We start from the raw sequence: 22,980 nt of genomic DNA, 5'->3' as shown, positions 1-22,980 counted from the left end.
ATGCTCTAGCCATAGGGAACCATTCGAGAAGGGATACGTGATCTGGAAAGTGAAAGGTCTGAGTGCTGCTTACATGTTTCTGAGCTCAAATACAAAAATGTATTCCTCTGGTCTACTATAGAAAAGAGGGTTAGGATTCATTATGTTGGTTCATAACTTCGATATCAGAAATGGTTTCTGAAGAAGAATTTATAACGACAAAAATGGCTTCACATATTGTCATCCATGGAAAAAGGGACTTGCGTTAATGGTGCGGAGAAAGCTAAGTGAGATTTACTAAAACAAAATAGCATGCATCTAAAAACTGAGGGCCTCATTTATGAGGCTGTGCGTCACTTTTACGCCACCGGTGCATCACTTTTTGTGACGCACCAGTGGTGTAAAAAAATGCGCCTTGTTGCACCATATTTACAAAGTGACGCATCTAGGTAGATGCGTCACTTTGTAAACCCCTGCGCCACATTATACCTACGCCAGGTATAATGTATGCAAGGGAGTCGTTTTGATAGAATAAAGAGTCATAGAAGTGACGCAGTGAAATGTATAAGATTTCACTGCGCCATTTCTTGGCCGCTAATGCGTCAAAACCATACGCTTGCCTCATGGCAGGCGTAAGACTGACGCAGGCACTAACACATGGGACTTGCCCATGTGAAAGTACACATTGCTGGAGTTGCGTCACTTTTGTGACACACTCCAGTAATGCGTCACTTTTGCGCCTACAGATACATCAGAAATACTGACGTATCTGTACCTCCTTGCGACATGCGCATGCACATTGAGAGGCGAGACCTAAAAATGACTGTCATTCGTGGAATGACCGTCTGTAATGTATTCGTTTGAAATGGGGAACCTAAGAAAAGCTTCTGCCACCATAGCCAAGAAAGTGTCAGTAGGAGATGGGCCATGTAGGATTTCTATTTTCACACAGCAGACACCTCAGAAAGAATTAGGCACCAGCCTTTCTTGGCTGTGCCATGCTAGGCCATGTGAGAAAACGAAACCACTAGCAGGTACCTATGTGCCATTTGAACAGATCTTGTTTAAATCAATCCAGAGTTCATTGAAGAAGTTGTTGTGTCAATGGATCCATGAATCAATGCCAGGTCCTTCAATCTAGCAGGGTATGCAAAGGTTATTTAGGAGCTATGCTCTAGCCATAGGGAACCATTCGAGAAGGGATACGTGATCTGGAAAGTGAAAGGTCTGAGTGCTGCTTACATGTTTCTGAGCTCAAATACTAAAATGTATTCCTCTGGTCTACTATAGAAAAGAGGGTTAGGATTCATTATGTTGGTTCATAACTTCGATATCAGAAATGGTTTCTGAAGAAGAATTTATAACGACAAAAATGGCTTCACATATTGTCATCCATGGAAAAAGGGACTTGCGTTAATGGTGTGGAGAAAGCTAAGTGAGATTTACTAAAACAAAATAGCATGCATCTAAAAACTGAGGGCCTCATTTATGAGGCTGTGCGTCACTTTTACGCCACCGGTGCATCACTTTTTGTGACGCACCAGTGGTGTAAAAAAATGCGCCTTGTTGCACCATATTTACAAAGTGACACATCTAGGTAGATGCGTCACTTTGTAAACCCCTGCGCCACAATATACCTACGCCAGGTATAATGTATGCAAGGGAGTCGTTTTGATAGAATAAAGAGTCATAGAAGTGACGCAGTGAAATGTATAAGATGTCACTGCGCCATTTCTTGGCCGCTAATGCGTCAAAACCATACGCTTGCCTCATGGCAGGCGTAAGACTGACGCAGGCACTAACACATGGGACTTGCCCATGTGAAAGTACACATTGCTGGAGTTGCGTCACTTTTGTGACACACTCCAGTAATGTGTCACTGTTGCGCCTACAGATACATCAGAAATACTGACGTATCTGTACCTCCTTGCGACATGATGCGTCATACTGTAAATATGACGCATCGTTAGGGTCGCAGGGAGAGCGCAGTGAAAAGTGACGCATCGCTGTTTTCACGCAGCGATGCGTCACTTTTCATAAATGAGGCACTATGGTTCTATTGGGATTGGTAAATAAGGATTTAGATGCACGCTCCTTCCTTGTTGATGTTCTGAGTAAGGGGATTATTATTATTATTATTATTATTATTATTATTATTATTAATGAGTTTTATATCGCGCCTGGTTACCCTTGGGCATCCCCGCGCTCATCCAGAGAGAACCGCCAGAGCAAGAGACACAGGAATTAGGCAGGGAACAAATGAGTTTTTAAAAGTTTGCGGAAACGTAAGGTGCTCGTTTCCGAGCGCAAGTACAGAGGAAGGGAGTTCCACAATGTAGCCACATTTATGGAAAATCTTCTGCCACCGGTTCTTGCCTTCCTTACCCTCGTAACTTGCAGCAGATGTTGATGGTCTGAACGAAGGGCACGGGAGGCCTTATAAGATTGAACCATATCCCGTAGGATAGGTGGGCCAGTACTTAAAAAACAAAATTGCCATAAAATCAGCATCTGTGTTTCATTCTTGAAACCAAATGAAATGTGAAGGTTCAGGATGTCTCAAAAGAGCCTTCATGTAAGGATTCCATTCAGGTTTATCTTGGAAACAAGAAACAAGAAGTTGTGTCCTTCAAAGGGGAGTTATCTAAGAAGGGTCAGGCTCTAGAGAGGGGTCCATTCTTCCGCACCTTTTTTTGTTAAATAGTGTAGAGCAAGAGGTGGTTGGGAGAATATCACAAGCTGGCTCTCCCATACCATGGGCACCTTAACAAAAGATTTCAGATTGGGATTCACATTCAGTCTTTCCATCGTCTCCTGTAATGCTGTGTTGCGAGTCAGACAAACTACTTGCATTCTGTCTGAAATAAGTTTATGTTTATTTCTATTTTAAATAATTTAATATTATTTCTTACCGGGTTTTACTTGAAGTACTTTCTCAAAAGTGCGGTTTGTGAATCAGGCCGCTTGTGTGCAGGTCCGTCAAGCTCAACTGCTGCTCCTGAGTGCAGTTTTTTTTTTGGCGGGAGGGAGTTTTATATAGTGTGAACTAGACCTGAAGGTATCAGAGCGCTTTTTAGCAACAGTTGCTGTCACAGCCAGAAAAATTTCAGTTTTGCAAGGGTAGATTAATGGATTTTCCCAGAATCACTGGATGTGGAGCTGATGCCGAGACTCGAACCCGGTTCCCCAGCTCAGGGGTCAGCCACTCTAGCCGTTAGGCCACATCATCCTCACTTTCTTGGAAAGTATTTTTATTCCCCCCTCCAGCTCTGCTAAAAATTTGCATCTGGGGTTCCTGGGGCGAGAGAGAGGGAAGAAACACAGGGCCTTATTTATGAGGCCTTGCGTTTCTTTTACACTGCCGGTGCATCACTTTTTATGACGCACCGGAGATGTAGAAAATGCGCCATGTTGTGCCCTATTTACAAAGTGACACAATTAGCAGATGCATAACTTTGTAAACCCCTGAGCCACATTATACCTGCGTCAAGTATAATGTATGCAGTGTGGGCATTCCCCCGTATCCAAGCCTCGTAGAAGTGGCGCATTGAAATCTATAAAATTTCAGTGTGCTATTGCGTCAATATCTAACAACTTTCTCATGGCAGGTGCAAGACTGACGCATGACCTTTCCCATGTGAAAGGAACATTACTGGAATTGCGTCACGCTTCTGAAACAACTCTAGCAATGCGTCAGTTTTGCGCCGACAGATGCGCCATTAATACTGATGTATCTGTCATTCCTTGCGACATGATGCTTCATACAGCAAATATGACGCATCCATCAAGTTGCAAGGAGGGCGCACTGAGAAGTGACGCATCACTGTTTTCACACAGCGATGCATCAGTTCCCATAAATAAGGCCCACAATTTTAAAGAGAAATAAACTGCCACAAGAGAGACTCTGTGTGCGTGACTGACTTTTCCCCTTGTCTCGTTGACTTTCAGGGACAACAGACTGTCAGAAATTCTCGCAGTTCTCCTGTTGGCTAGACGGTCTCTGGTGTAAAAGATTACCAGTGCCGTGACAATATTAAAATAAATTAAGAAACTTCTACATCTCCCTTGTTCAATTAATGTTTCCCCACTTGAGTGATTAATAAAGGACCCTTTCAGGCATAAAATCATAATGTCTTCTTAGTATAAAATACAAGTGACCTTCCTGAGGGTCAGCTTTTTGCCTTTCAGTAGCAGAGTCTTCATTGTTAATATATAACGGCTCCTAGTTGGCTTTTATCTTCTCCCCATCACTCCCCAGGTTTGTTCGAGGAGTCGAAGCTGGAGTCCATAAATCACACCTGAGCACCCTTTGTGGATCTTCCTGGGACATCTGAGAGTAAAGGAAGCAGCACATATGATGAGATGATAGGGAGGAAATGAGTGTGGTACACAAGGGGAGACTGAAAAGGGCGAGGATGAGAAAAAGAGATGGAGAGAGACAAAGACAGAGGAGATGGAAGAAAGACAGAGAAAGAGAAACAAAAAGAAGAAGAGAGAGGCAAAAGGAGAAAATGAAATTGGAGGGAAAGCCAGCAAAAGAGCACTGTAGTGCCTTTGAAGTTAGGGGATGTTTAGGGACTTTTCCTTTGAACCACAGATGTATCCCCTAAATTGTAGGCCTGTCTGCCATTGGGCAGTGCAATGCCAATCGTAATCTTTAGTGGGGGCAAGATATGGTCTCAACAGGCTAGGTGTCACAACGTCTCTCTACAATCTTTCCCATCCGGTCCTCAAATGGCAGAGGCCTTGCCGTTTTAGTGGTATGCCCATGGTTTATGACAGTCGCAGGGGTATGCACAGTTGTGCTCCCCCAACCCTTTGTATCCACCGGAGCAAGGCACCATGGCCACACAAGACTCTTAGAGCATAGCAATGTTCTTCTTCTAGACATGTTAGGCCAAAACCCCCTTTATCATTGCAAAGGGTTTGGCAGGATGAATCCATTGATGGAAACATCATGAGGCTGTTCCACTGCAATCCACTATTGCAGCCTGAAGTAATGTCAACTACTTCCCGATGTGCGCTAGTGCAAACACAAACCTGCTTTGCCTAGTAGGACACATAGTCCCCAACACTATGGCTGCAACTGCGCCCATCGAGTCCGCAACTGCAGACTGGATATGCATTTACTAAAGGTGCGTCTGTGCACATGCACCAGCCCGCGATGGCAGGCAGCACATGCAGTCACATGCACCATTGGTGTGGATGCGCACCTACGGCGGCCTGCTATGGCAGGCTGCTCATGAGTTTATTCAAGAAAGATGCCAGTCACACACACTATTTGGCAATGACAGGCCGGACAAAGGAGCTTACTCAGGCCCTAGCACCTTAGGTACGTGTGCGCGCACACCACCCATACGGGTGTGATTCTACACTCCCGGCCTGCTACGGCAGGCCTGACCCTGGTGTAAAACACCAGGATTGCAGGTATGCCCTCACCGGGTCACAATAGTAGGCCAGGCACCTATCCAAAATGCTATAGGTGCTGGGGGCTTCCTCAAGCCTATAACAGCAGATGGATACATATTCAAAACAGAATTGGGGGCGTGGTTTGGCCACAAGAGGAGATGCCCCCGGTAAGAAAGTTGATCTGCTTCTTATGGTTACCCCCACTTTTTGCTAAATATGATAATGTTTTTGGCTAGTCTGACGGGGATCCTGCTAATCAGGACCACAGTCATTCTGCTTTCTCCCTAATCTGTTATGTTATGTACTTAGGTACACTCCAGATTGGATTCTGGGGTACCCTTGTCAGTCCCTAATATATGGTACCCATGTACCCAGGGCATAGGTACCCCAGAGGTCCCCTATGAGCTGAAGCATGTATTATGCCACCCATGAGAGGCCATGCAAAATGGAACTACAGGCCTGCCATTGCAGCCTATGTAAGTTGGTGCTTGGACCACTTACTTAAGATATAGGTTTACTACATCTAAGGGTCACTACACTTAAAACCTATAAGTCACCCCTATAGCAGGCCTTAACAATCCTGAAGACAGGGTGCTTGGCGCTAAATGAGAGGGTGCCACTGCATGAGCAGGACACCTCTGCAGCCTACAGAGTCCATTCACCCAGGTTTTTAGTGAAGCAGCCATTTACGAAATATAGAGTGGCATTATGCGACCGCGTGATGACCAACTCCAAATCGACTGAAGCAAACCTTATTGTGTTTGGTGTCAAACATGTTGGAATCATACCCCCACATTGGTTACCAGTGTGGGAGGTATGATTCCACCCTTCAGAAGCGAGCTTTGTTGGGTCCCTGGAGTTTGGGTACAAGCCTTCTAGTCCCGGGCAGCACAAAATGGTTGCTGCCGACAAGAGACACATTTCTGCCCTTCTGCTGCAGAGCCAAGCTCGAGCAGGGGAAGGCAGAACAATAGGCATCCTGTCACACGGAGGTGTGACCATCTCCCAGTTAGGATTTAGTGTATTAGGCTGGGTGGGTGCACTTGCCAGTGACCGAAAGTCTGCATGAGGGGCACATTTAGTGTCCCTGTGTATAGTCCAGTTCAAGCCAGTCCTGGAAGCTCTAGGCTTCTGCTCTGGCTCAAAACTGGACAAAGGACATCGGAGTAACCTCCCCACTGTCTAGACCCTCCACTGGGAGGGTCTCCTGAATCTGTCCAACCGTCTTCCATGGGTACAAAAGGGCTTACCTGGCTGTAGGACCCTAGATTCCACATGGACAAGATTCTGAACCAGAAACCCCTGAGCTTTGACGGTCTGGACACTCTGAACTTTTCTGGGCCTTGTTTGGACCCGACTTTATCTCCCTCTCAGTCTGAAGAATCGTCTTTGCCCGTGCACCATACAGGATCCATTCAGGACCTGTGGAGCATCAAGGACAACCAACTATATCTCCCTTGGAGTGAAGGAATCACTCCCCTGCATTTTTAGGCACAGCAGCACTGCTGTCTTGTCTGCTGACCCTGAGCTCCTATGGACTCCAAAGGCTTCAGCAACACAGGACATAGGTTTCTACACCCCTCAAGGTCTGAGCTACCCTCTCACCAGGTTTGAGGTCAGAATCCCTTGATGAGGCTACAATACTTGAATCTCTGTGCACTGCGTACATTTGCAAATGCTATTGCTTGCTGGTGTTTCCTGAAGAAGTGCATTGGACTCCAAGTAGACCCAACCTATGGCACCATCTCCTACCAAGAACTCCAGCCTCCTCACACCGAGTGCTCTGTGGGCTTCTGTTTGGTGAAATCGCTCAAGGTCCTCTTGCGACTGCTGTGCCTCCCACCTGTGGGTCCATTTGAGGATCAACCTTGCTTTCCTTGGGCTCTACTGGCTGCTCTAGGCTTGCCCTTACTCCCCTGTGTTTGGTGAGTCTCCTGGACCTTGCTGGTCCAAACCGTACACATCCTTGACTTTCTGTGTGGGTTGTTGTTGCCAAGGCTTGTTGGTGATCCAGCCGGACACTGACCCCTCAGCACTGACATCCTTTGTGGGACAGGTTGTAACAGGCTCCTGGTCATCCTCAACATCTCCTGGTCCCCATAGCTGCAGAGTCAAGAACTCCATCAATGCACCTGAGTCACTCGACATAGGTAGGCATTCGTCTACAGAGGCCCTGGTCACTCCTGAGTGACCCAGACTCTGTCCCCTCTGCTTTCAGGAACTTTTCAACAAGGATTCACCTTTGGATTCCAATGGACACTTTTCTTCCTGCCAGCAGCGGCTCTTCTTCGAAGTAATCCATAGGGTTTGACTGTGGTTTCCGAATCCACGTCAGACCAATACACCCGGCTTCCCTAGGATAAGTACCTAGGGGAACTCAGTATGCATGGGTGGGGTGGCTCTCAAACCTTCTAACTTCCACAGAGTTTCTTCGAAGTCCACCCGGAAGGGTCCTTAAACTCTAAAACTTCAACCGCAACTTTCCCATAGAATTGTACAGGGCACTCGGTTGTGTTCCCACACTGTAGTTGTCTTCTTGGGGGTCCCTAATTACTCACCTTGGGTGGTTCCTTGGGGTCTCAGCGAATCTACATCCGCTCAACACTGTCTTGACTCGAGTCGTGGTTCTTATACCACTATTTTAGTACATGGTTGGTCCCCCCTGGGGCCCACTGTGTATTAGTGCTATCTGATGTCATTTCTGTGCTTTAGTATTGTGTGCTTTGTGATTATCTCCATGTAGAAGATACTGTGTCATACTAGAGAGTGTTATATTAATAAATACATATTTTTATAACTACTGTGTGGTTCTCCTTTCATTTAACCAATACTATAAGTTTGCATTCTGGTAAAACAAGCTGCTTAACATTCCTTCAAGACTAATGCTGAAGGCTGCTCTCTGCAGCTACCACTTGGATACCTTTCTAAGGTTATCTTTGACCTCTTAAATTACCATAAGGGTTGTTTTGACTGGTGCAAGGTGCCCAATTTAATTAGTGGACATCCTAAACCAGGCCAACTTCTCACACCGCCTGACCTGTGAGCTCTGCTCCGAGACGGGCTATGAGTGGAGGCAGTGGCCTTCTCAGCTGGCGACACATAATATATGTTCCTCATGGTGTCTAGAGTCCTAGACGGCTGTAGCCCAAGGCCCAACGTCACTGTGAAACACATCAGAGTGAAACATTCTAAGGAGCACCGGGCCTGGCGGCTTGCATGAAGCCTCGCCCCTTGCACGGATGGTGAGCCCTGCCTCTTCCCCTTTCCGGCTCTATGACGCCTGCCTGACCGACATCACAAGTGAACCGCATAGACCTGCGGTAGGCCAACAAGCACAACGGGGAGCCTTGTACTTGCCCCCCCCCCCCAGTAATGGAGATCTCTGAGCCCCTCCGGCTGGACACACCACTCGGCATCACTCGGCTTCCCAAAATGGCCTTGCAGGCCTCGGACGCTGACTACGGAGCACTGCTGCCTGCTGCATCCACAACAGCCTGGTAGGGGCGCCGCTTCTTTCGCATCGGGGCATTTCCCATCCTCCTCTCCTGGGCACATGTGGAGTGGCGGCATTCCCCTCACGCTACTTAGAAGACTCGGGTCCCAAGAGGTGATGGGCGGGACCCGTAGGCAGTGCAGTGGTGCAGGCCCTCGCTGAGGCCTCTGCAAGTGTTGGGTTATGGGAAGCAGCGGAGCCCTACCTTTCACTCAGAGGTCACAGAGCCTCCGTGGTCAAGGTAGTCTAGAGCACATCCATGGATTGTGGGTACTGTCTTTCAGTCTCGATGGACAGCAAGATTAAACTCACCACCTCACTGGCACAGAAGTCCTAACTGGGCGGATAAAGGGCTGACCTCCTCTTATAAATGCTGTCACTACCTGATGAATGTAGGAATGTCTGTTTGTGGAAGAATGGATGGGATCACAATAATTTGTAAACCAGGGCAGACACCCCCCACTGCTGTACCCCAGGATCGACACACGGACACCAGGGATCTGCCTCAGCAGGAGGATCCTGGCTTGGAGGGAGCTGACACAGAAGTACCCACCCCATTGCATCCTATACCATACTGCTGACAAAATGAGGAGCCCCAACATGGTTGATCTGCAGTCCCCTCACCAGCTGACATGCAGACCTGGTGCCTAAGGCAGGAGGACTCTCCCTCACTAAACACAGCTAGCTATACCACTCTACTCCTGCACCCCAACTGCTAGTCAGACTGTATGGGAGGCTGGGGCCTGAGAGAGCTGTGATAATGTGTGCCTCCTCTACCTACTTTTGGTCTGTTCACAGCACTGGCGATCCCATGAACAAATCTGCACACAGGGACCGCAAAAGGGGGGACCGCAAGCCTCTGCCCCCACCTCCCCTCCTCTTCAAAGGACCAGGCCATGCTGACAGCTCCATGGGGTTCATCCCCCACCAAGCAGGGCCATTGGGGGTGGCACACCCCTCTGCATCGCCCTCTACAGGGCACCGCAGAACGACCGCTTCAGCCCCAGCCATCACTGGTCCACCACTAGTGCACCTTAGGCCTGATCTCGTGGACACCTGTTGCATCACTATGCTATTGTAGTGTATCGTCCTGTGACTAAACCTGAATGTCCACCAACAAGCACAGATGCAAGTATTCCAGGCAACTCCTCTTTGCGAAATTACTCAAACAACCATGAAACATGTCCACAAAGGGTTCCAATCACCAAACCAGTGCCCCTCCCAGACCACACCATTCTCCACACAAGGTGAGACCATGGACCGCATTCTGCTGGAAATCTCAGCTTTCAGCAGGAGACTCGAAGGGATATATACTAATATCTCATTGGCAGCAAAATCAAAGTCAAGAAGACCATACATTGAAGGGTTCCATACCAGGGGGAGGGGCTGGATCAAAGGCTGACAGAGATGGAGGGCCATCTCAAATACGTACAAGGCAGGGACTAAGAACTTCTATTTCACTGTAGTAAGCTGATCGACATGGATGATTGCAGCAGGAGAGACAACGTGGGTTTCTTTGGCTTCCCGGAAAAAACCAAAGGCTTGAATGTCAGGGAGTCCTCCATAGCCTCCCTCCCGAAACTGGTTGGCATCTCCTTCGACCCACCATTGAAGATACAAAGTGCCCACCTCATCCGCCCTCCACGCAAGGACCCTGATGCACCCACCCGACCCCTCATTACCTGCTTCCTGAGACATGACAAAATGCAGCAGCTGCTGGCAGCAGCGCGCACCCAAGGCCCATTCACATAGGAAGGGCCCAAACATCCGCATGGCAGCGGAATTCTCCAGGGTGACCAATGATTGCCGCAAGGCATTCTTCTCTCTAAGACCCCAGCTGCAACAAAGGAACATCAAATAGGGTCTTTTTGAGCCTGCCCACTTTCACATCACCAAGGATGGTGACTTAAAGGTCTTCTATGACCCAGGGGACCTGGGCCTATTCTTGGACCGAATGGGACCACAGGTAATAGACACCCAGCTCACCCAGCTTACTGCATCTGAACAGGCACAATCTGGTCCCCCCCTACTGCACTGGACAATAGAAGTAGGGTGACCAACCATCCGTAAATTTCACGGACAGTCCGTAATTTGGGCCTCACGTCCGTTGTCCGTGAGGAAACCTTTTACGGACGCCTTTTGTCCGTAATTTTGGCCATCACAGGGAGCAGCACTGCTCCCCTGTGAGAGGGCTCACCTTCCTGATGGGGCACCTCGCGCTCCTCCTGGAGCACAAGAGCAGCCCCTCCCTGCCCATTGTCATTCTGTGTGGGGCTGATTGTCACATACAGAATGACAATGGGCAAGTCTGGGGTGGTAAATCATGTGGAAGCCTCCTCCTGCCTCCGTGTACAGAAGGGCTTTCTGTAAAATAAAAGGCAAAACGCTAATGCTGCAACTTTAGCAACGTGAGAAAACAGTTTCTATAAAGAAGCCTGTTAAATAAGTTAAAAAGAACGGGTTATCATTCTTTCACTGTCTCATCATTTTTTTAACTGAAGTTTTTTCAATATTATATTCAACTAAGCCATGGTTGATGCTTTTTTTTTATTTTAAGCAACTAACAATCATTGACAATGCCAATAGTCCTGGTTTTTGTTGGTGTAATGATACTTGTTGTATTATATATATATATATATATATATATATATATATATATATATATATATGGATGCAAAGACATAAACAACATAATACCAGTCGGGCGGAACACTATGCTAACGCTGATTTTTAGCCTAGGTGTTTTAAACTACGCCCTTAATTACATAGAACACCCCCTTTGAAGAGACCCCCCAGTTTTTTTACACCACTTAAAGCCCTGGAAACAACACCATGTCACAGTCACCTCACATCCTGGCACTGTGCATCATGCATGACTCATGACTTCTATTTTTTCAGACTGCATATGTGTAGGGGCATAGTGAACTTTCCTCACCCCACCCCACCCCTTGCTTTAGGAACTACAGCAAGGTGAAGTTCATGATGGGCCTCTTCTGTCTGCAACTCTGTAGACAAAGGCTCCGCTCATAATGTGAAAAGGTGGGTAAGTAAATAAGTGAAGAAATGTGTGAATGGCTGGATGGATGACTGAAAGGATGAATGTATGAATGAAAGGGTGAATGGATAGATAGAAGAAAGGATGGATGGATGAGTGGAAGTATGGATGAGGGAAAAGGTAAATAGATGGATGTATGGGTGGAAGGGTAGATGGATGGGTAAAAGGGTGGATGGGTGTGTGAAAGGATTGATGGATGAGTGAAAGCTTAGATGATAGGCGAGTGAATGGGTGGATAGATGAGTGAAAGGATGGATGGATTGAATTGATAGGTGAAATGGTGAATGTATGGATGGATGAGTGAAAGGGGTAGATGGACAAAAGGATGAATAGATGAGTGAAGAAGTGAAAGGGTGGATGGATGAGTGAAAGGATGGATGAGTAATAGGATCAATGGATGGAATAAATGAATGGATGAGTAGATGGATGGGTGGATGATGGATGGATGGATGGATGGATGGATGGATGGATAAGTGAAAGAGGGATGGAGAGAGAAAGGGAGGATGAATGACTGAAAGGGTGAATGGGTGGAAGGATAAGTGACTGGGTGGATGGATGAGTAAGTGAATGAATGAATGGCTGGATGGGTGAAAGGGTAAATGGCTTGATGGATGAGTGAATAGATGGATCGATGAAAGAGTGGATGGATGACTACAGATGGATGGGGTGAAAGGGTGGGTAGACAAATAATGGATGGATGAGTGAAAGGGTGGATGAGGAATGGATGAGTGAAATGATGGATGGAAGGATATATGGTGGATAGGTTTGCAAATGGTTGAATATGTTTGGATATAAATGGGAACATAGATGAAAGGACAGAATGAATGGTGAAAGACTGAATAATAGATAAAAGAATGATTACACCTTGTAGCACCCATTATCTTCAGTAGCATTTCCTATATATTGACTTTCACATTAATATGAGTCATTGTCTCTATATAATGTGTGTGATGTAACGCACTCCGACACCTTGCCATACATAATTGGGATGAGTAACACTATAAGAGAAATTAAATACACATGAGAGACGGTCTAAGTGCAGATGAGGGGCACCATTGAAGGGTGATAGCAAGGCAGGACTGGCCGGACCGGGCATCGGGTGTTTCCCTGGGAGGCTGAAAAGGAGGAGGGGAGCGGTTTTGTTACTGGGGGCTGGCACTGAAAAGTTCCCTATAAATCCAGTAGTTTTCAATCAACAATAAAAGCGGCTTCACTTATATTCAGGTGTGGTTCACCATTGTCTGGTGATTAATGTACCTGCTGGAGCGAGATGCGAATTTTGAATTGTCTAAGGCAGCAAGCTGCAGCCATACTGAAAAACCGTGAAGTGCACGATTGTCTCAACCTAATATAAACCTATTTTGACTTGTACTTAGGTGGTTGTCTATTTACTTACATATATACTATTGCGTGACCACCTCTGACGTACTTGTAAAACTTACCTTTTGTCCTGAAGTTTTGTCCTGAATTTGGACCTTTTGTACTGAATTTTTGTCCTGAATTTTGACCCTTTGTCCTGACTTTTTACATTCACCGTCCTGAATTTACACCTATGCCAGTTGGTCACCTTAAATAGAAGGCGGAACACCAGCAGCTCACAGAATCATGTCAGAGACATTGAGAGATCCGTCACAAAGATAAAGCAAACAGTAGCTGCCTTCCTACACGACCAACACAGAGACAAATCACGCTCTCCCTTAAATCCTGACTCAGATGCAGACGGAGAGCAGGGGAGACCTGAGCAGGGCCTCCATACCAGAGATGGTGCAGGGTGAGGACGTTCTCCCAAGAAGAAGGAAGACTTCCAGACCTCAGACAGCCGTAGATTATTTTTACTGTGTTACCTGTTTGAATAGTTATGTATGCTGTATACGTTATTTGCAGATGATGCTCCAATGACTCTTGTTACCTGTAATGTAATTGATGTCACTGCTTTTGTTTGTTCCGATACTACCTGATATATGCACACAATCCCCCTGAGCCAATGAGATTGCCTTGCGCGTCCTCATCAGTATGGTTCCCCACAGCCTGCCTTACGCAGACACTTTCATGTTTTACCCTAGGCAACAACCCGCCCTCCCGGTGGGTTCCCTCTCAGAGCGGTGCTCTGGGGAGCCTAGATGTGCAGTAGAAAGTCTAGGATTCCCTGTGCTGCACAGCAGCCTCCCAACACTACTGCTTGGTTATTCCCTCCCACCGTCCCCCATTCTGTCTTCCCTTGCACGGTCACATCGCATCTCGCAATTCACTTCATCCAGGGCTACAACTCCACCACCACTGATTTTGTGCCTCTTCATCAGGCCACAATACCGCTACGGTGGCACAGCCTCCCCTCTTTCTCTCATCGTTTGGTGTACTTTCCTGTACCCTTCCCACCCTACCTGTCCCCCTCCCCTGCTAAACGCCCGCTTCTATGTCCCACCTTCCCTTCCCACTTTCCTATCTCCATACCGCTCTCTGCCCCCCTATTCTTTTCCTCTGAACCTACTCCCTCTCTAATGCACTGCCTCAACTGCCCTGTTGACTACACACACAAAGCGGACAAGACAAGCTCCTGCTGCACCCTACCACGTCTCACCACCAACAGGGTCCAATAGTATATCCCAGTGGCCACCTCCAACTCTCTGGCCCACCCTATCCCCTACCATGGATACCACTCAGCCTCTTCACATCGTAACCTGGAATGTACACAGACTTACACACTATATCAAATAGAAACAAATACTCTCTTACCTCCAATCCAAGCGAGTGAACGTGGCACTGCTGCAGGAGATGCACCTCGACGCCCTGGAGTCTGATAAGCTGCGCAGCGGCTGGGTGGGGAAGATGATTCACAGCCGTGTACAGGGCCAGTACACTCTAGTCACAGGACCCAGCCTCAAATGCAGTGTAGCGATCCTCCTCCGCAAATCCCTCCCGGCCACGTTGACAAAGACATCGACAGACCCAGAAGGACAATATGCATTCGTCAAACTATTACTGGGGGACAATCATATCTTTGTAGGGTCAGTCTATGCTCCGACTGTAGCGAAAAAAGTAGTTCCTCCTCCAACTGAACCACGTGCTGGTGGAAATAGGCACCTCACAATACCTTATTGGTGGGGACTGGAACCTGGTGAGGGACCCACTTCTGGAATGAAAGGGCCCCTTGTTAGAGGTAATGGCCCAGATAGTGCTCTGATGGATGACATACTGGCAAACACTGGCCTGGTGGACCACTGGCGCCTCTGTCACTCGGCTGATACAGAGTTCACTTTCACCTCCCCGACCCATGGCACGCTTTCCTGCCTGGACTACTTCCTCTTTTTCCAATGGACGGTGCAGCTTATCCGAGAATCTTGCATACTGGAGGCAGCTCTATGCGATCACTCTCGGTTCTCCTATTGCTGGATGTGGGGCTGGCCAGACCGCTGTAAGCCCTGGAGCATGAAAATCCAGCGCCACTGGACCCCTAAGGGCAAGTCTCAACCGCAGGCGCATCTCCAAGTGTACCTTTCCACCAACTGAGGGATATGGATTTTGGACAGAACCCTTTCAGCTGCAGCCAAAGGCAACATTAGAGCCAACTTCTGATAGATGCAGCACAGGCCAACAGGCAAGCAGCTGATTGGCAGAAGCACCTAGAAAGGGACATTAAGTCTTATGTTACACCGCGTACCCTACAGCACCGTAGATCCCTGGAACAGGCCCGCATAGCACTAAATAGCCTTTACACTTCCAATGCAGAATACACCCTACACAGGATGAAAGGGATGCATTATGAGGATGGGGAGAAGCGGGGAGGTTGCTAGCCATGCAGCTTTGCCAGCAGGAAGCTGCCATGGCCATACCAGTTATACAATTAGCTGCAGGGACAACCTTTACTCTGCCCCAGGACATTGTGAATGAATTAGCTCTGTTCGCTAAGTCTCTCTATTCCCCGGGAGTGCCAGCTGAAGGGGACACATTGAATTTCTTCCTTACCGAGGTGGTTCTCGCTTATCGGACAAAGGCAGAGAGCTCCTGAAGGAGAAATAAGCTGGGAGGAGATTGCACAAGCGATAGATAACCTACCTTATCACAAGGCCTGGTGGGAAGAGTGCTTTCAGCAGAGTACTATCACTGGTAAGGAGAGCGGATGTCTGGCACGCTGCATGCTGCATTCCAAGTGGCAGAGCGCATGTCCTCTCTAGGTCCCCTCTCTAACAAGGCAGTGAAAGCAGTCCTACACAAGCCTGGGAAAGATCCCTTGTTATGCAGCAGCTACTGTCCCATCTCCCTCTTGAACTGCAATATCAAAATCTTAGCTAGTGTCCTGTCCTCCCGCCTCCGAAAAGTTCTTCCCTCCCTGGTACATCATACAAAAGTAGGATTCATACCTGGTCGCTTCTCCAGAAATCAACTGCGCACCTTAGCTCACACAATATGGGCCATCAAAGGTCTTTGGACCGATGCACTGGCGTCGATAGAACACTATGCACTTGACATGTAGCCCTTCCACCTGGCATAAATGTTACCAGTGATTCCAGACACGCTGCAGAGGGTACCCATTAAATGGCACCTGTTATCTGCAGAGGTAGGCCTTTTTGCTCTGTACAGAACAGGGACAAGCCAGCATGGCCTGGCAGAGGGCACACCATCTGTTGAGCTCAAACATATAATTCCAAGAGATAGCCCCCATGGGGGAATGAAAGGGGGTGGTGATGGACGGAGCATCTGAATCAATCAAACACTCACACCCAGTTAAAAGATCTGGGTTTAATCCATCACCGTTATTTAGCCCACTCTGCCACCCCAGTTCAGACATTGCTACATGCAAATCAGTCTGACCCTGTGCCTCATGGGAACAGTCCAGCCCGAACTGCCAAGCCATGTCTTCCATTGACCGGAAACAAGCTTCCGTTGACCGGTTTCTGGTATTCCAGCCGTCTTCAGCCCGGCTTGCTTGAATCCAGTGGCAAAGTGAGCAAGGGACTCACGTCTGAGCATACCCTGCCACACTTATAGTGGCCAAAAGCGGTACAAAAGGGGGTGGTGATGGACAAAGCATCTGAATCAATCAAACACTCACACCCAGTAAAAAGATCTGGGTTTAATCCATCACCGTTCTTTAGTCCACTCTGCCACCCCAGTTCAGACATGGCTATATGCAAATCAGTCTGACCCTGTGCCTCATGGGAACAGTCCAGCCCAAACGGCCAAGCCATGTCTTCCCTCGACCGGAAACAAGCTTCAGAGGACACGTTTCTGGCATTCCAGCCGACTTCAGCCCGGCTTGCTTGAATCCAGTGGCAAAGTGAGCAAGGGACTCACGTCTGAGCATACCCTGCCACACTTATGGCGACCAAAAGCGGTACAAAAGGGGGTGGTGACGGACACCACTGGATTCAAGCAAGCCGGGCTGAAGACGGCTGGAATGCCAGAAACCGGTCCTCGGAAGCTTGTTTCCGGTCCAGGGAAGGCATTACTTGGCAGTTCGGGCTGGACTGTTCCCATGAGGCTCAGGGTCAGACTGATTTGCATATGGCCATGTCTGAACTGGGGTGGTGTTGAGTGCAAAAAACGATGGAATTAGGCCCAGATCTCTGTACTGGGGTGAATGTATAAAATTGTTCTGCATTCTGTCCATCACCTGTGGTTTTTGCATTTGTCCCCCCGAGTGGGATGGGTATGCTCAGACGTGAGTCCCATGCACTCCACACCACTGGATTCAAGCAACCGGGCTGAAGACGGCTGGAATGCCAGAAACCGGTCCTTGGTAGCTTGTTTCTGGTCCAGGGAAGGCATGGCTTGGAAATTTGGGCTGTACTGTTCCCATGAGGCACTGGGTCAGACTGATTTGCATATGGCGATGTCTGAACTGGGGTGGTGTCGAGTGCAAAAAACGATGGATTTAGGCCCAGATCTCTGTACTGGGGTGAATGTATGACATTGTTCTGCATTCTGTCCATCACCTGTGGTTTTTGCATTTGTCCCCCTGAGTGGGATGGGTATGCTCAGACGTGAGTCCCATGCACTCAACACCACTGGATTCAAGCAAGCCGGGCTGAAGATGGCTGGAATGCCAAAAACCGGTCCTCGGAAGCTTGTTTCCGGTCCAGGAAAGGCATGGCTTGGCAGTTTGGGCTGGACTGTTCCCATGAGACACAGGGTCAGACTGATTTGCATATGGCCATGTCTGAACTGGGTTTCGTGTGGAGTGCAAAAAATGATGGATTTTGGGCCATATCTCTGTACTGAGGTGAATAAATGACATTGTTCTGCATTCTGTCCATCACCTGTAGTTTTTGCATTTGTCACCCCGACTGGGATGGGTATGCTCAGACGTGAGTCCCATGCACTCCCCTCCACTGGATTCAAGCAAGCCGGGCTGAAGACGCCTTGAATGCCAGAAACCGGTCCTCGGAAGCTTGTTTCCGGTCCAGGGAAGGCATGGCTTGGCAGTTCGGGCTAGACTGTTCCATTGAGGCACAGGGTCAGACTGATTGACATATGGCCATCTCTGAACTGGGGTGGTGTGGAGTGCAAAAGAACAATGGATTTAGGCCCAGATCTCTGTACTGGGGTGAATGTATGACATTGTTCTGAATTCTGTCCATCACCTATGGTTTTTGCATTTGTCACCCCAAGTGGGATGGGTATGCTCAGACGTGAGTCCCATGCACTTCACACCACTGGATTCAAGCAAGCCAGGCTGAAGACGGCTGGAATGCCAGAAACCGGTCCTCGGAAGCTTGTTTCCGGTCCAGGGAAGGCATGGCTTGGCATTTCGGGCTGGACTGTTCCCATGAGGCACAGGGTCAGACTGATTTGCATATGGCCATGTCTGAACTGAGGTGGTGTGGAGTGCAAAAAAACGATGGATTTAGGTCCAGATCTCTGTACTGGGGTGAATTTATGACATTGTTCTGCATTCTGTCCAACACCTGTGGTTTTTGCATTTGTCCCCCGAGTGGGATGGTTATGCTCAGACGTGAGTCCCATGCACTCCACACCACTGGATTCAAGCAAGCCGGGCTGAAGATGGCTGGAATGCCAGAAACCGGTCCTCGGAAGCTTGTTTCCGGTCCAGGAAAGGCATGGCTTGGCAGTTCGGGCTGGACTGTTCCCATGAGACACAGGGTCAGACTGATTTGCATATGGCAATGTCTGAACTGGGTTGGTGTGGAGTGCAAAAAAACGATGGATTTAGGGCCAGATCTCTGTACTGGGGTGAATGTATGACATTGTTCTGCATTCTGTCCATCCCCTGTGGTTTTTGCATTTGTCACCCCGAGTGAGATGGGTATGCTCAGACGTGAGTCCCAATCACTCCACACCACTGGATTCAAGCAAGCCGGGCTGAAGACGGCTGGAATGCCAGAAACCGGTCCTCGGAAGCTTGTTTCCGGTCCAGGGAAGGCATGGCTTGGCAGTTCGGGCTAGACTGTTCCATTGAGGCACAGGGTCAGATTGATTTGCATATGGCCATGTCTGAACTGTGGTGGTGTGGAGTGCAAAAAAAACGATGGATTAAGGCCCAGATCTCTGTACTGGGGTGAACATTCTCCCCCCGTGAACACCCTTAACGACTGGAACCCAATCTCCACTGAGGACACAATCCGCCTGATGAATTCCATCCACTCAGGATCCCCCACAGACCCATGTCCTCACCACATCTTCAACAAAGCAGACTCCATCATCGCACCCCACCTCCGAGACGTCATCAACAGCTCCCTCAACTCCGCCACCTTCCCGGAAGACTGGAAACACGCTGAACTCACCGCCCTTCTGAAGAAACCCACAGCGGACCCCACCGAACTCAAAAATTACCGCCCCATCTCGCTCCTTCCATTCCCGGCCAAAGTCATCGAGAAAGCTGTCAACAACCAGCTCGCCGCCTTCCTCGAAGCCAACAAATCCCTCGACCCCTCACAATCTGGCTTCCGAGCAAAACGCAGCACTGAGACCGCCCTCATCGCAGCAACAGACGACATTCGAACTCTACTGGACAATGGAGACACAGTCGCCCTCATCCTCCTCGACCTCTCTGCAGCATTTGACACAGTCTGCCACAGCACCCTTTTACAACGCCTCAATAACATCGGAATCCAAGGAAAAGCACTTGAATGGATCACCTCGTTCCTCACCGGAAGAACTCAGAAAGTCCGCCTCCCACCATTCAAGTCCGAGGCCACTGAAGTCATCTGTGGAGTACCACAAGGATCCTCACTCAGCCCCACCCTCTTCAACGTATACATGAGCCCCCTCGCGGCCATCGCCCGCCAACACAACCTCAACATCATCTCTTACGCGGATGACACTCAACTAATCCTTTCTCTCACCAATGACCCCAGCACCGCCAAAACTAACCTACACGAAGGAATGAAAGAAGTTGCCGAATGGATGAAACAAAGCCGTCTGAAACTGAACTCAGACAAAACAGAAGTCCTCATCTTAGGTACATCCCCCTCTGCATGGGACGACTCCTGGTGGCCGGAAGCCCTCGGAAAAGCACCCATCCCGACAGACCACGCACGGAACTTAGGCGTCATCCTGGATTCTTCACTCTCAATGAATAGACAAGTCAGCGCCGTATCCTCTTCCTGCTTCAACATTCTTCGCATGCTCAGAAAAACATTTCGCTGGATCCCCACCGAAACAAGGAAAACAGTCACCCATGCTCTGGTCACGAGCCGACTGGACTACGGAAACACCCTCTACGCAGGCACTACCGCTAAACTCCAGAAGAAACTCCAACAAATCCAAAACGCCTCAGCCAGGATCATATTAGACATCCCACGCAACGAACACATCTCTGGTCACCTTAAAGACCTCCACTGGCTACCCGTCAATAAGAGGATCACTTTCCGACTGCTAACCTACGCACACAAATCACTCTACGACATCGGACCAGAATGCCTCAACTCACGACTGTCCTTCTACACCCCCTCCCGCCAACTACGTTCTTCCAGCCAAGCCCTCGCCACTGTACCTCGCATCAACAAGACCACCATGGGAGGCAGATCCTTCTCATACCTAGCTGCTAAAACATGGAATTCACTCCCCGCTTACCTTCGCCTTACCCAAAACCACCTAGCATTCAGAAAGCAACTTAAAACGTGGATATTTGACAAGTAATCCTCCTCCCCTTTCTAAGCGCCTTGGGACCCTCTGGGTATGTAGTGCGCTATATAAATTCTCTGACTTGACTTGACTTGAATGTACGACATTGTTCTGCATTCTGTCCATCATCTGTGGTTTTTGCATCTGTCACCCCGAGTGGGATGCGTATGCTCAGACGTGAGTCCCATGCATTCCACACCACTGGATTCAAGCAAGCCGGGCTGAAGACGGCTGGAATGCCAGAAACCGGTCCTCTGAAGCTTGTTTCTGGTCCAGGGAAGGCATGGCTTGGCAGTTCGGGCTGGACTGTTCCCATGAGGACAGGGTCAGACTGATTGACATATGGCCATGTCTGAACTGGGTGTTAGACTCCAACCAGCCCAAGCACTGCAGGAACGTAGCATGCACCAATCCCCTTTACTTGCCCCTTGGACCCCCACAGGTCAAACTCTATGTGGGCACCAATGGACCCGAAAAGAGGGTGGTAATGTTGAGGAGACACCAAGTCTTCCACCCTTGGCGACGAAAAGGACACAGCTCCCTCCTGCTTTACGCTTCTGCACCGCTGTATAAGGGGAGACAAAACAATCCCTTCATGTATCACTGCTGGTAATAACACCACCAACCCTCAATGATCATGCCTTGCAAAACATACAACAAAACCCCTCTTACCGCTGTAATGTGCAGGCTTTGCTTCGTAAAGGTAAGGAGTTCAACCTAATGAAAGTAGCACTCCGGTAACTGCAATTGTATTTCTGTAGTATGCAGGAAGTGGAGGGAGCTATTGTCGCAATGTCCAAAAAGTAAAATATCAAATGAGGGGAAAAAGGTCTTACTATGGTAAAAGCCACCGCCTAAAAAAAACCCTTCACTTTTTATCCAAGGGACAGGGACAGAGGGAGTCTTCCGAAAATCCCCAAAACAAACCCAGCACAGCCTTCGCGGAGTGACCCAAAACGTCACTTCCGCACAAAACGAGGCAAAAAGCAGTCCCAGCAAAGACGCGCTGAAACTGCTGAAGCTCCGTCTAACGTCTGCGTTGCTTCTTTCTACAACACGAGAGAAAAATGTCTGTGTGCAACGCGAGTGTGAGCGGGGGCCCCCGAACACACCAAAACAAAAAAAGTGCTGGGGAAATTAAAAGAATCGGGAGGAGGGAAGGAAAGACCCGGGAACCCAACACAGCCTTACTAACTAATCAAGGAGAAAAAACAGGGAAAGGGAAAAAGGCAAACCTTCTCACGAGCCCGTGAGAAAGGCAAAGTAAACAACGGGGCTTCCAAATAGCCGGGAAAGTCTCGGTACAGCAACAAAACGGCAGCAATCAACCAGGGTAGGAATCCAAACACTGGCAATATCAAGCATCAAACTAAAGGTAGGACCACCTTTTATCCTACTTCCTTTGTCATGTGATGTCAAGGCATGATCATAAAAAAAGGACTGAGCCGATTCCTAACACTGGGGTGGTGTGGAGTGCAAAAAAACGATGGATTTAGGCCCAGATATCTGTACTGGGGTGAATGTATGACATTGTTCTGCATTCTGTCTATTACCTGTGGTTTTTGCGTTTGTCACCCCAAGTGGGATGGGTATGCTCAGACGTGAGTCCCAGGCACTCCACACCACTGGATTCAAGCAAGCCGGGCTGAAGAAGGCTGGAATGCCAGAAACCGGTCCTCGGAAGCTTGTTTCCGGTCCAGGGAAGGCATGGCTTGGCATTTCGGGCTGGACTGTTCCCATGAGGCACAGGGTCAGACTGATTTGCATATGGCCATGTCTGAACTGGGGTGGTGTGGAGTGCAAAAAAACGACGGATTTAGGCCCAGATCTCTGTACTGGGGTGAATGTATGACATTGTTCTGCATTCTGTCCATCACCTGTGGTTTTTGCATTTGTCACCCGGAGTGGGATGGGTATGCTCAGACGTGAGTCCCATGCACTCCACACCACTGGATTCAAG

The sequence above is a fragment of the Lissotriton vulgaris genome, chromosome 2_1, assembly GCF_964263255.1.
Source record: "Lissotriton vulgaris chromosome 2_1, aLisVul1.2, whole genome shotgun sequence".
NCBI classification, from domain to species: Eukaryota; Metazoa; Chordata; class Amphibia; order Caudata; family Salamandridae; genus Lissotriton; species Lissotriton vulgaris.
Note: the sequence above shows the minus strand (reverse complement) of the source record.